This window comes from Salmo salar, chromosome 09 (genome assembly GCF_965601325.2).
Source record: "Salmo salar chromosome 09, fSalSal1, whole genome shotgun sequence".
Lineage (NCBI taxonomy): Eukaryota > Metazoa > Chordata > Actinopteri > Salmoniformes > Salmonidae > Salmo > Salmo salar.
The window spans coordinates 5167057-5181264 of NC_138299.1; the positions used below are offsets into that span (position 1 = coordinate 5167057).

Consider the following 14208-nt stretch of genomic DNA (forward strand, 5'->3'; position numbering starts at 1 on the left):
ATCCGTACTGTTACATAGGGTTGCACATTCAAAAAGCCTGTGTGTGTGTGTGTTCTGTTACACATCTGTGTGATGTGATCAATCCGTTTATTCCAGTTCAAAATGAAATTATTTATTGTATTTTAACAGCAACAGTTCCAACCTAGACAGGTATGTAAGGGTGTTTTTAAATGGGGTCAAATAAACATTAAAATATATTTATGGGAATTGCATAATTTTTTGGGCATAATGGCATTGGAATGTACTGATATTTATGTATAGTTGCATATTTTCCTAAGCTTGGGTCCCAGGAAAACACAGAATTTCTAATTTGGGTCCCAGGCTGAAAAAGTTTAAGAACCCCTGCCCTATCAGATTGTTGGTTATATCTATGTGCCGCTGTACCCAGGGAAAACAAGTCTTTATATTCCACACAGTGTTTTCACAAAGACCGCATAATTACAATCCTGGAGACTAAGAACTTCAGCAAAACCGCCTTGAAGTGTTAATTCTTTCTCTTCAATTGTGTACAATACACTGTCACTCTTATCTAGTCTGCTGGCTGGCTCAGACACTGGCCTGTGAAGGTGTTTCAGGGAGAGCGCAAGGGGAGTGTTGAGGGAGGCTTCCCCAGTGCCTGTGTTCTGACAGGACCTCTTTGCTTCAGGTAGCCATTTTCTGATCCGAAGCCCATTACTTGGAGTACAAGCGGACTAGCGATTCACATGCACAGACACACACATGATACTTCGATGTCATTAAGTGGACAATCTGTAATTCCATAGAGCCTTTTGACATTATGTTTTGTATATTGAGCGTGTATATTCTCTACACTACATGTTTGTAAGTTAAATGCTATTGGAGCTGTGTTTTTCAAAGGTGCCACTTAATACCAAGGTGGAAATGGATTTATTAAAATGAGCACTGTTCCCTTGTAATTCATGCAGTGTGGCAAAACCCCAAATATTTTTCATCATCAGGTAGAACAGTAGCTAAACGAGTTGACTTCACGCACATTGCTTTGGTAGCAGACACACTTTTATCATGACTGCTTGGGCCCATGCCACTAGGGCTTTGCATGGAGTGCCTGGCAGCCTAGTGGAGACTGAAATGGGTTTAAGTCTGCAAGCTAGCCCAGAAAATAGTGCTCTCGTGGCCATATATTTTAATCTGAAACCAGACATCCCTGAAGGCTTCGTACACCACTGACTTGAGATCTACTGCGTGCAACTAAGGATGTCCTAAATTGGGCACCGCAAAGGTATGTTATCCTCTTACATCTAGACGTTCCGCTAGCGGAACACCTGCTCCAATATCCAATGATAGGCGTGGCGCGAATTACAAATTCCTCAAAAATACAAAAAATTACATTTTTCAAACATATGACTATTTCACAGCATTTTAAAGATAAGACTCTCCTTTATCTAACCACACTGTCCGATTTCAAAAAGGCTTTACAACGAAAGCAAAACATTAGATTATGTCAGCAGAGTACCAAGCCAGAAATAATCAGACACCCATTTTTCAAGCTAGCATAAAATGTCACAAAAACCCAGAAGACAGCTAAATGCAGCACTAACCTTTGATGATCTTCATCAGATGACAACCCTAGGACATTATGTTATACAATACATGCATGTTTTGTTCAATCAAGTTCATATTTATATCAAAAACTGCTTTTTACATTAGCATGTGACGTTCAGAACTAGCATACCCCCCGCAAACTTCCGGCGAATTCACTAACAATTTACTAAATTACTCACGATAAACGTTCACAAAAAGCATAACAATTATTTTAAGAATTATAGATACAGAACTCCTCTATGCACTCGATATGTCCGATTTTAAAATAGCTTTTTGGTGAAAGCACATTTTGCAATATTCTAAGTACATAGCCCAGGCATCACGGGCTAGCTATTTAGACACCCGGCAAGTTTAGCACTCACCAATATCAGGTTTACTATTATAAAAGTTTGATTACCTTTTGTTGTCTTCGTCAGAATGTACTCCCAGGACTGCTACTTCAATAACAAATGTTGGTTTGGTCCAAAATAATCCATCGTTATATCCGAATAGCGGCGTTTTGTTCGTGCGTCCCAGACACTATCTGAAATGGTAAATCAGGGTCGCGCGCATGGCGCATTTCGTGACAAAATAAATCTAAATATTCCATTACCGTACTTCGAAGCATGTCAACCGCTGTTTAAAATCCATTTTTATGCCATTTTTCTCGTAAAAAAGCGATAATATTCCGACCGGGAATCTCCTTTTAGCTAAACAGAGGAAAGTAAACAAAGCTTTCGGTCGACGCGGGCACGAGCCTGAGTCTCACAGTACTGTAACCAGCCACTACGCAAACGTGCTACTTTTTTTCAGCCAGAGCCTGCAAAGCCACGATTCAGCTTTTTACCGCCTTCTGAGACCCTATGGCAGCCGTAGGAAGTGTCACGGGACAGCTAAGATCCTCACTCTTCAATAAACAGAGACAAGAAGAACGACACCTTGTCAGACAGGCCACTTCCTGCCTGAAACCTTGTCAGGTTTTTGCCTGCCAAATGAGTTCTGTTATACTCACAGACACCATTCAAACAGTTTTAGAAACTTTAGGGTGTTTTCTATCCATATGTAATAAGTATATGCATATTCTAGTTACTGGGTAGGAGTGGTAACCAGATTAAATCGGGTACGTTTTTTATCCAGCCGTGAAAATACTGCCCCCTAGCCATAACAGGTTATGTAACTCAGTTCATACGTTTCAATTTTTTTTCTTCAGTTTTAACACTTCATAAGGAACCCCATTTTCAAACATTTGCAACACTTTTCGAAAAATAACAGAAGCTTCAAAGTGAGAGAGGTTACAGTGAACTCAAAAGATGGCGTGGCCTTTTGAAATGTCACCCTTTGTCATCTCTGAAGACTGACCTTCCAGCACAGGAGAACAATGTCAGTGTGGTAACCACCCACATGGTGAGTTGATAAGTTACAATAGACCCTGTACTAGGAGAGGAATACTCTCGTAATAGTAGGCAGTGGTGGAATCTAACGCTGCACCATGTCAGGCTGGTGCATGAAAAGCTGTTTAAAAGGTGTAACTCATTGTGTAATCCTCTCATAGTGTATGATTGTTCTACTCTGGTGGCTCTCTGTGTGATTAGAATGAGCAAACTACAAAGCAACCACAAACCCATTTGATTTGGGGTATTGCTCCTTCATTTGCATATGCTCATCAGTCTCAATCAACAGTTGTATAGGCTAATGTCATACATTGGGCTCGTAAACATTTAGGATGTTTTGTTGCAAAGAAATCCACACTGCTTCAGATGACTGGCTGCTGTATAGGCGAATGTCATATATTGGTCTTGTTTTAGAATTGTATTGTTGCACCAAAGAAAAACGTTTTCAAAACCAAAATGCATTAGAGCCCATTGTCACGATCGTCGTAAGAACTGGACCAAGGCGCAGCGTACGTAGCGTTCCACATCTTTATTATAAAGTGAAACTTCAGCAAAAACAAAACAATAAACGAACAAACGAACCGTGAATCAAGTGAAGTGCTCACAGGCAACTACACAAAAACAAGATCCCACAAAACACAGTGGGGAAATGGCTGCCTAAATATGATCGCAAATCAGAGACAATGAAAAACAGCTGCCTCTGATTGGGAACCATACCAGGCCAACATAGAAATAGACAACCTAGATTACCCACCCTAGTCACACCCCGACCTAACCAACATAGAGAATAAAAAGGCTCTCTATGGTCAGGGCGTGGCACCCATATTAGAACCTGAACCAGGATGACAGAAAACACAATATAAAATCAATTTCAGATTAGGTTTATAATCTTTACCCATGTGTCCTTTCTGCTTTAAACACAGATGATAGAATCATCGGGAGGTGTTTAATTAGGTTATTTTGTGGAATAGGATCCCAAATCACATCATTACAGGGCTCCATTGGATTCCGTTTAAAACGTTTTCAGTGCATAAATTCTCATGTTTTATGGGACTACGGGGCTCAACTTCCTCAGTCAATTATATGGCTTCATAATATTTATTGTATGCAAATAAGACTATAAATACACCAGATTCATCATGCCGGTGAAATGTACAATACTTGCACAATACTCCCCGTTATTCCAACAGTCGCACACTCATTCACTCTCTCCCTCTTTTTATGTCCAACACACACACACACACACACACACACACACACACACACACACACACACACACACACACACACACACACACACACACACACACACACACGTCTCTCTCTGTTCTCATGCACACACACTGCCTATTCTCTATTCTCACAAGATTCCATGCCTGCAGAACTGCTTGATACTGGGTAAAGCACCATTATGATGATCAGGTGGAGTGAGTTTGAGGCTGGGTAGCGAATTCTAACTTGAAGCACAGCAGGTTTCTCTCCCACACATATGAATTATGCATCAACCCCTACTCACTCAACCAATGCTATAGCTCTGAGTACAGGTAAACAGTGCAATGCTAAACATAGTAGACAACCACAGTTTGACCACCCCCGTGGCGAACGCACTGTGCTGTAGAAACAATTGTTGGCATTAAAAAACTGACAGAGTGACGCGCAATAGTGTGAAAGGACATCAACGTTGTTACAGATTAATTATATATTATGTAGCCTTCTGTACAGAGGTGTATACTACGAAGCAATCTAGATCTACTCAGGGTTTTCTAAAGCTTCAGTTAGCTTCCCATTCCAGGTCAGGCTTCATCCGTACTACGACGGTGGATATTGCTTGTCCGCCTGCCACTAGCTCTAGCAGGCTTGTAACGGCGTGTGCATGTCACACGTGGCTAGTCGAACTCTTTACTGAGACAATGCTGAAACATCAATCTGTTGGCAAGTCAGTGCCACATTTACATTTGTGCCAAAATCAAAATGAAAGAAAAATTACAGTATCTTGCAAATTCAGCAGGCTATCGTGTGAAATTGACTTTTGAAGTGCCGTCTTTATTGTATTACTTCGGTGTGCTTTGGTGTGGTTATCAATGCACAAGCACCTTTTTTACCACTCCTGTCGAGTGTCATACAAATGTTTTGCTGTGTGCATTTTTTGTTACTAACTGTGTAATGTGTAATGTGATAGGTATTTTAACATAGTTTTTTTTATACAGAAAAACACATTTGATTAATGATATATTTAATAATTTGTCTTCTTCAAATGAAGTGGATGATGACACAATCTTTGCGAGAGGGAAGGAATCTGATTTCATTGGTCCTCAACTCAGACACTTTATTCACGATAAATGAGCAGGTTAGACCTGAAGGATTCGTTGCCATAGAAATGTACCTGACTAAAAGGTGAGCCACTTTTGTGGTACTGCTTATCCCAAGTTGAACAACGAGTTGACCAAAGTTACCTTGCTAACTTCTCAAACAACATTCGTAGTATAGGGCTCTAGATAATGCCAGATTAGATTATACTGTATGCACTGTGTTTGCAGATCTGATGTGTATAGTTCAGAAATATATGGCCTTTTAGTGTAATGGTCTGGACCCCATGTTGTTTAATGGATAACAGGAACATTTAAAGTTCACTCTTCAGTCTCTCTTTCTGCCCACAGTGAGCCCCCATAACACTTACAGATGGGTAATTATTGACAGATGCAACTGCCACTGAGTTATTTGAATTCTGTGGAAATTCGGCCCCCAAAACCATCAAAGATTAGATGGTGGTTACCACAGAATTTTTATGTACATGTTACTTTTGTTACTTGCAAAAAAAAATGATGCATTTCAAATGTCACATCCTGACCATAGTAAGCTGTTATTTTCTATGGTAGAGTAGGTCAGGGTGTGACAGGGGGGTTTTCTAGTTTAGTTTTTCTATGTTGTTATGTTCTAGTTTTGTATTTCTATGTTGGGTTGTTCTAGTATTGTATTTCTATGTTGGGATGTGTTTGGGATGATCTCCAATTAGAGGCAGCTGGTCATCGTTGTCTCTAATTGGAGGTCATATTTAAGTTGGTGTTTGTCCCACCTGGGTTTGTGGGAGATTGATTTTGAGTAGTGTATGTTTCCCCTCTGCGTCACGGTTTGTTGTTTTTTGTCATTCAGTTTATTTATGTATTGCATAGTTTCACAGTATAAATAAAATGTGGAACGACACACACGCTGCACTTTGGTCTGCTCATTCCTACGACAACCGTGACATCGAAGTTCTACCTCTTCATCCACAGCTTAGGGCCCTATAAAATCATGATGGGCAGAATCACGGAATCCTGACATTGAAACGGAATTCAACAATATACATTTTTTTGGTCAAACAGTACAAGATTAATTAAATGTTTTGAATTAATTCAAAAATGTATTGATTCGCAGAAGTTCCAGACAAGATATGAAAATAATGCATCAGTGATTTGTATTTCTTGTGATTCACTTTGTATAGCCAATTAGGAATGCTAATGATAACTGTCTTAAGAGTAGACAGAAAGGCTTCCCCAAAAACCTTCTAAATTAAATGTTAACATGATTATTGGTATCAATCGGGTGGGCATTTGTTTTGCAAACTCCATCATCACATGTATAGTAAACATTGCTAGCCAAACACATTCCTCTCTCACTAGGTGCACACTTAAATGAAAGAATTACACAAAAAAATAAGTATTTTGGTTTATGCATTGACATGAACTCTATAAATAATTTTAATTTTGACAGTGAACATTTTGGGAGGGATATACAAAATTTAAGAAGCAGTTAAGTCCCTAACTGGTCCGTTAACTATTGGCTTTCTCCCTCCATCCCTCACCTCCCAACCACATGTACAGCATATGCTTCTATATTGTGCTCACACATAGGCCAATGCTTTGATACCTCGGTACACCAGACTGCCTGTGTGGAGCTTTCTCTTACATCAGTCCTGACACCATAAGGTGACTTGTGGGAGAGACTGCTTTGAAGACGTCACCCATTTGCATTCAAAGGGACGGGTTGGGCCCAACCGACTGATGCTTGGATCAAAACTTCACCAACAGCAGGGCAGGGGGACGTGCGGCCCATTCTCATGACCCACAAGTCTTTGAGAAACCTCATTTGCACCCATAATGCCACATGTAAATCCCCTCTGATATAATACCATAGGATATTCACCAACCTGTCATGTCATTATGGGGACTGTTTGCATAAAGAAATGGGATCTTTTTAGTACAGGCTACTTACTTCCTGTACTTTGCTGATTTTTTTATTCAGGTGAAAAGTACAAAGCCAGCGCAAGGGCATGGGAAAGACAAAGTCAACAAAAGCTGATATTGCTGCCGCTTAATTGATTTCGTACTTTCATTACTGTCGCAATCTTTCTGATGCAGTTTGGCTAAAGATGAATATGCACTCAATGCAAGGGCAGAACAAAGACAAAGTAAACAAAACTGTTCATTATAGTTTCATTGATTTCATGCTTATTTTATGGTATAGAGTCGGCTGCTACTTAGCTACAATCCATGCTAGCATCAACCAAGTGAACATGACTCAGCGCTTGGCTGCAGAGTTTCCCCAACCTGCTACATGATGATGGATTTGTTTTTGCTGTTAATTGTCTGGTTGTGGCTCTGATGCTGATAGCAAAACCGGATAAAACTTAAATGAAAGCCTGCAATGTGCGATATGGATGACATAAACATGAAATTGTAAACATCTGAATTTTGGTTTAACTTTTACAGCTCCATGCTTGTTTGGTAGCAAACAATGCCCAGCCTTGGACAAGGCACTGAGCTGACTTTGGGCTATAGAGAGATATTCCATGGAATTCTTGGTGGCATTCCCTTGAGGTGTTGTGCCACAATGGCTTCATGACATAGTAATTTGTCTGACACTGCATAGCATGTCATGGCTGTTTAAAAGTCAATATTGTCTCTGCATTATCCCAATACAATGTAAAATGTCCTTGGTGAGGCATCTGAAGAGAAAGAAATGTCACTCTGCAATACTTATTATTAGAAAAAAGAAATTGGGGGGGTGTTATTGCAGATACACTACATATACAAAAATAAGTATGTGGACACCCCTTCAAATTAGAGGATTCGGGCTATTTCAGCCACATCCGTTGCTGACAGGTTTATAAAATCGAGCACACAGCCCTGCAATCTCCATAGAGAAACATTGGCAGTGGAATGGCCTTACTGAGGAGCTCCGTGACTTTCAACGTGGGACCGTCATAGGATGCCACCTTTCCAACAAGTCAGTTCGTCAAATTTCAGGCCTGCTAGTGCTACTGTAAGTGCTGTTATTGTGAAGCGGAAACGTCTAGGAGCAACAACGGCTCAGCCGCGAAGTGGCCACACAAGCTCAAAGAACAGGACCACCAAGTGGTCTGTCCTCGATTGCAACACTCAATACCTAGTTCCAAACTGCCTCTGGAATCAACTTCAGCACAATATCTGTTTGTCGGGAGCTTAATGAAATGGGTTTCCATGGCCGAGCAGCCGCACAGAAGCCTAAGATCACCATGCGCAATGCCAAACGTCGGCTGGAGTGGTGTAAAGCTTGCCGCCATTGGACACTGGAGCAGTAGAAATGCGTTCTCTGGAGTGATGAATCACGGTTCACCATCTGAGATTGGTGGATGCCAGGAGAACGCTACCTGCCCCAATGCATAGTGCCAACTGCAAAGTTTGGTGGAGGAGGAATAAGGGTCTAGGGCTGTATTTCATGGTTCGGGCTAGGACCCTTTTTCCAGTGAAGGAAAATTATAACACTACAGCATAGAATAACATTCTAGACAATTATGTGCTTCCAACTTTGTGGCAACAGTTTGGGGAAGGCCCTTTCCTGTTTCAGCATGGCAATGCCTTTGTGCACAAAGTGAGGTCCATACAGAAATGGTTTGTCAAGTTCGGTGTGGAAGAATTTGACTGGCTTGCACTGAGCCCTGACCTCAACCTTGTAGATGAATTAGATGCTCTTGTGGCTGAATGGAAGCAAGTCCCCGAAACCAATGTTCCAATATCTAGTGGAAAGCCTTCCCAGAAGAGTGGATGCTGTAGCAAAGGGGGGGGACCAACTCCATATTAACCTGTTGGGGCTAGGGGGCAGTATTTTCACGGCCGGATAAAAAACTTACCCGATTTAAACTGGTTACTATTCTTGCCCAGAAACGAGAATATGCATATTATTAGTAGATTTCGATAGAAAACACTCTAAAGTTTCTAAAACTGTTTGAATGGTGTCTGTGAGTATAACAGAACTCATATGGCAGGCCAAAACCTGAGAAGATTCCATACAGGAAGTGCCCTGTCTGACAATTTGTTCTCCTTCTGTGGCATCTCTATCGAAAATACAGCATCTCTGCTGTAACGTGACATTTTCTAAGGCTTCCATTGGCTCTCAGAAGGTGCCAGAAAGTGGAATGACGTCTCTCCTGTCTCTGGGCGAAAAACAGCAGGAGATTTTGTGAGTGGTCAGGCTGAGAACAGTGACACTGGAGATGCGCGTTCATGTGAATTCTCCATTTTTTTCTTTCAGCCTTTGAATGAATACAACGTCACCCGGTTGGAATAGTATCGCAATTTTATGAGAAAAATAGCATAAAAATTGATTTTAATCAGCGTTTGACATGCTTCGAAGTACGGTAATGGAATATTTTGAATTTTTTTGTCACGAAATGCGCTCGCGCGTCACCCTTCAGATAGTGATTTGAACGCACGAACAAAACGGAGGTATTTGAATATAACTATGGATTATTTGGAACCAAAACAACATTTGTTGTTGAAGTAGAAGTCCTGGGAGTGCATTCTGACGGAGAACAGCAAAGGTAATCCAATTTTTCTTATAGTAAATCTGAGTTTGGTGAGGGCCAAACTTGGTGGGTGTCTAAATAGCTCGCCCGTGATGGCGAGCTATCTACTCAGAATATTGCAAAATGTGCTTTCACCAAAAAGCTATTTTAAAATCGGACATGGCGATTGCATAAAGGAGTTCTGTATCTATAATTCTTAAAATAATTGTTATGTTTTTTGTGAACGTTTATCGTGAGTAATTTAGTAAATTCACCGGAAGTTTCGGTGGGTATGCTAGTTCTGAACGTCACATGCTAATGTAAAAAGCTGTTTTTTGATATAAATATGAACTTGATTGAACAAAACATGCATATATTGTATAACATAATGTCCTAGGAGTGTCATCTGATGAAGATCATCAAAGGTTAGTGTTGCATTTAGCTGTGGTTTGGGTTTATGTTACATTATATGCTAGCTTGAAAAATGGGTGTCTGATTATTTCTGGCTTGGTACTCTGCTGACATAATCTAATGTTTTGCTTTCGCTGTAAAGCCTTTTTGAAATTGGACAGTGTGGTTAGATAAAGGAGAGTCTTGTCTTTAAAATAGTCATATGTTTGAAAAATTGAAGTTTTCGGATTTTCGAGGACTTTGTATTTCGCGCCACGCCCATCATTGGATATTGGAGCAGGTGTTCCGCTAGCGGAACGTCTAGATGTAAGAGGTTACCCATTGTATAAAAGATTCTTCAAAATGAAAATGGTCCAGGCATTTATATATAAATTCCAGTCGTACGTTATCAAAGGCCTTTTCAAAGTCAGCTATGAATACCTGTAGTATACTATTGAATAAAATACTACACACAAGTATTCGTTGATCATGTGTTGAACATACTATAGAGTTTTGTAGCATACTGTAGAATACTATTTCAAATACTACAGTATACTGCAGAATGCAAAAAATACTACAGTAAATATTACACTAATGTCTGCAAAAACACAGTAACTACAGTAACTTCTAAAGAACAGTGCTTCAAGAAATATTCAGACCACTTGACTTTTTCCACATTTTGTTGCCTTATTCTAAAATTAATTAAATAGTTGTTTCCCCTCATCAATCAATACAAAATATCACACAATGACAAAGCAAAATCAGGTTTTTAGAATTTTTGCTAATTTATATTTTAACTAAAAATCACATTTAAGTAAGTATGCAGGCCCTTTACTCAGTACTTTGTTGAAGCACTTTTGGCAGTGATTACACCATCGAGTCTTCTTGGGTATGATGCTACAAGCTTGGCACACCTGTATTTGGGGAGTTTCTCCCATTCTTCTCTGCAGGTCCTCTCAAGTTCTGTCAGGTTGGATGGGGAGCGTTGCTGCAAAGCAATTTTCAGGTCTCTCCAAAGATGTTCGATCGGGTTCAAGGCTTGGCCACTCAAGGACATTCAGAGACTTGTCCCGATGCCTTGGCTGTGTGCTTAGGGTCATTGCCCTGTTGGAAGGCTAAAATCCGCCCCAGTGTGAGGTGCTGAGCACTCTGAAGCAGGTTTTCTTCAAGGATCTCTCTGTACTTTGCTCCATTCATTTTTGCCTCAATCCTAACTGGTCTCCCAATCCCTACGACTGAAAAACATCCCACACCATGATGCTACCACCACCATGCTTCACCGTAGTGATGGTGCCAGGTCTCCTCCAGACGTGACGCTTGGCATTCACGCCACAGAGTTCAATCTTGGTTTCATCAGTCCAGGCAATCTTGTTTCTCATTGTCTGTTAGGTGCCTTTTACTGAGGAGTGGCTTCCGTCTGGCCGGGAGAACCTTCTGGAAGTTTCTCCCATCTCCACAGAGGAACTCTAGAGCTCTGTTAGAGTGACCATCAGGTTCTTGGTCACTTTGCTCAGTTTGGCCGGGCCGCTAGCTCTAGGAAGAGTCTTAGTGGTTCCAAACATATTTCATTTAAGAATGATGGAGGCCACTGTGTTCTTGGGGACCTTCAATGTTGCAGAATTTTTTGGTACCCTTCCCCAGACCTGTGCCTCGACACAATCCTGTCTCAGAACTCTACGGACAATTCCTTTGACCTCATTGCTTGGTTTTTGCTCTGACATGCACTGTCAATTCTGGGACCTTTTTATAGACAGTTGTGTTCCTTTAAAAATCCTGTTGAATCAAATTAATTTACCACAGGCGGACTCCAATTAAGTAGAAACATCACAAGGATAATCAATGGAAACAGGATGCACCTGAGCTCAATTTCAAATCTCATATTAAAGGGTCTGAATACTTAAGTAAATAAGGTATCTGTTTTCAGTGATTTTAAACATTTGGTAAAATTTCTAAAAACCTGTTTTCGCTTTGTCATTGTGTGCAGATTGTTGAGCTGTAATATAACAAGATGTGGAAAAAGTCAAGTGGTCTGAATACTTTCCGAAGGCACTGTATACAGGGAGTACCAGTTTCAGATCAATGTGCAGAGGTACAAGGTATTTGAGGTACATACAGTATGTACATGAAGGCAGGGTAAAGTGACTAGGCATCAGGATAGATAATAAGAGTACCCCTAAATTCCGGACTATAAGCCGCAACTTTTTTCCCAGGCTTTGAACCTCGCGGCTTAAACATTGTCGCGGCTAATATATGGATTTTTCCCGCTTTCAATTTTCTTTTCTCCAAAAAAACACATTCTGTGACGTGCTCAGTTTTTTGGCGGCATGAAGCTTTCATTAGACCAATGAAATTGCCGAACGGGTTAAGGTCAAACAACTTTTTTGTTTACTGTTTAGATTAAATCGAGCGCTCTCAAACTTCCCATCATGATAGAGTTACCATTAATTGAATATTTAGCAGTCTGGCTATTAAGCAGTCTTATGGCTTGGGGGTAGAAACTGTCTTGGAGAGTGTTGTTCTGAGAGCTGATGCTCCAGTACTGTTCGCCGGACAGTAGCAGAGTGAACACTCTATGGCTTGGGTGGCTGGAGTCTTCTGCAATTTTTCGGGCCTTCCTCTGACACCACCTGATATAGAGGTGCTGGATGGCAGGGAGCGCGGCCCCAGAGATGTTCTGGGCTGTCCACACCACCCTCTGTATTGCTTTGTTTACAACTAAACAACTAAAGTATGAATCACTTATTAGAGCGGGCATTATATCTTATAGCCCAAGGCTTGCACAAGTTCAAAACTGATGAATTCTGTCTGGGAGCAATCGGAAGGTGGATAAATTAATCAGTAATAAGGTGTTCTCTCCTCTCACTTATCCTAACTTGGTTGGTTTGTGCCTTTCAGGTGACCCGAAGGTCATAACCGGAAGGAAGTGATAGCAGAACGTCAGCTAACAGCAGAAAATAATGACAGCAATTCAGGAATGAGGTTTTGTAACAGGATGACCGCCAATGATGATCAACAAGTATGAGGCCGACTACCAGACCGAAGCAACTTTCCATCTAACCCCATCTCACTCTGTAAGTACATGAAATCAACAATTTACAAACACACTATTACCTAACACACTCATACTTTACTGTTCACTTACATGCATTCGGAAAGTATTCAGACCCCTTGACTGTTTCCACATTTTGTTACTTAACAGCCTTTTTCTAAAATGGATGAAATAATTTTTCATCAATCTACACAAAATACACCATAATGACAAAGCAAAACAGGTTTTTAGACATTTTTCCAAATGCATTCAAAATAAAAAAGAGATACCTTATTTACATAAGTATTCAGACCCTTTGCTATGAGACTTGAAATTGAGCTCAGGTGCATCCTGTTTCCATTGATCATCCTTGAGATGTTTCTACAACTTGATTGGAGTCCACCTATGGTAAATTCAATTGATTGGACAAGATTTGGAAAGGTACACACCTGTCTATATAAGGTCCCACAGTTGACAGTGCATGTCAGAGCAAAAACAAGCAATGAGGTTGAAGGAATTGTCCGTAGAGATCCGAGACAGGTTTGTGACGATGCACAGATCTGGGGAAGGGTACCAAAACATTTCTGCAGCATTGAAGGTCCCCAAGAACACAGTGGCCTCCATCATTCTTAAATGGAAGAAGTTTGGAACCACCAAGACTCTTCCTAGAGCTGGCCGCCTGGCAAAACTGAGCAATCAGGGGAGAAGGGCCTTGGTCAGGGAGGTGACCAAGATCCCGATGGTCACTCTGACAGAGGTCTAGAGTTCCTCTGTGGAGATGGGAGAACCTTCAAGAAGGACAACCATCTCTTTAGCAGTCCACCAACCAGGCCTTTATGGTAGAGTGGCCAGACGGAAGCCACTCCTCAGTAAAAGGCACATGACAGCCCGCTTGGAGTTTGCCAATAGGAACTTAAGGGACTCTCAGTTCATGAGAAACAAGATTCTCTGGTCTGATAAAACCAAGATTGAACTCTTCGGCCTGAATGCCAAGCGTCACGTCTGTAGGAAACCTGGCTCCATCCCTACGGTGAAGCATGGTGGTGGCAGCATCA

The 14208-nt window shown here is 41.0% G+C and overlaps 1 protein-coding gene across 1 annotated transcript in view; it reads left to right on the forward strand.

The window, feature by feature from the left end:
• Positions 1-14208, forward strand: part of LOC106610601 (leucine-rich repeat and fibronectin type-III domain-containing protein 2) — a 226610-nt gene that overhangs the window by 113912 nt on the left and 98490 nt on the right. The window contains exon 2 of the mRNA XM_014210003.3: positions 13021-13196. The gene's annotated coding sequence lies outside the window, so the exon portion shown is untranslated. The remainder of the gene's footprint in view (positions 1-13020; positions 13197-14208) is intronic.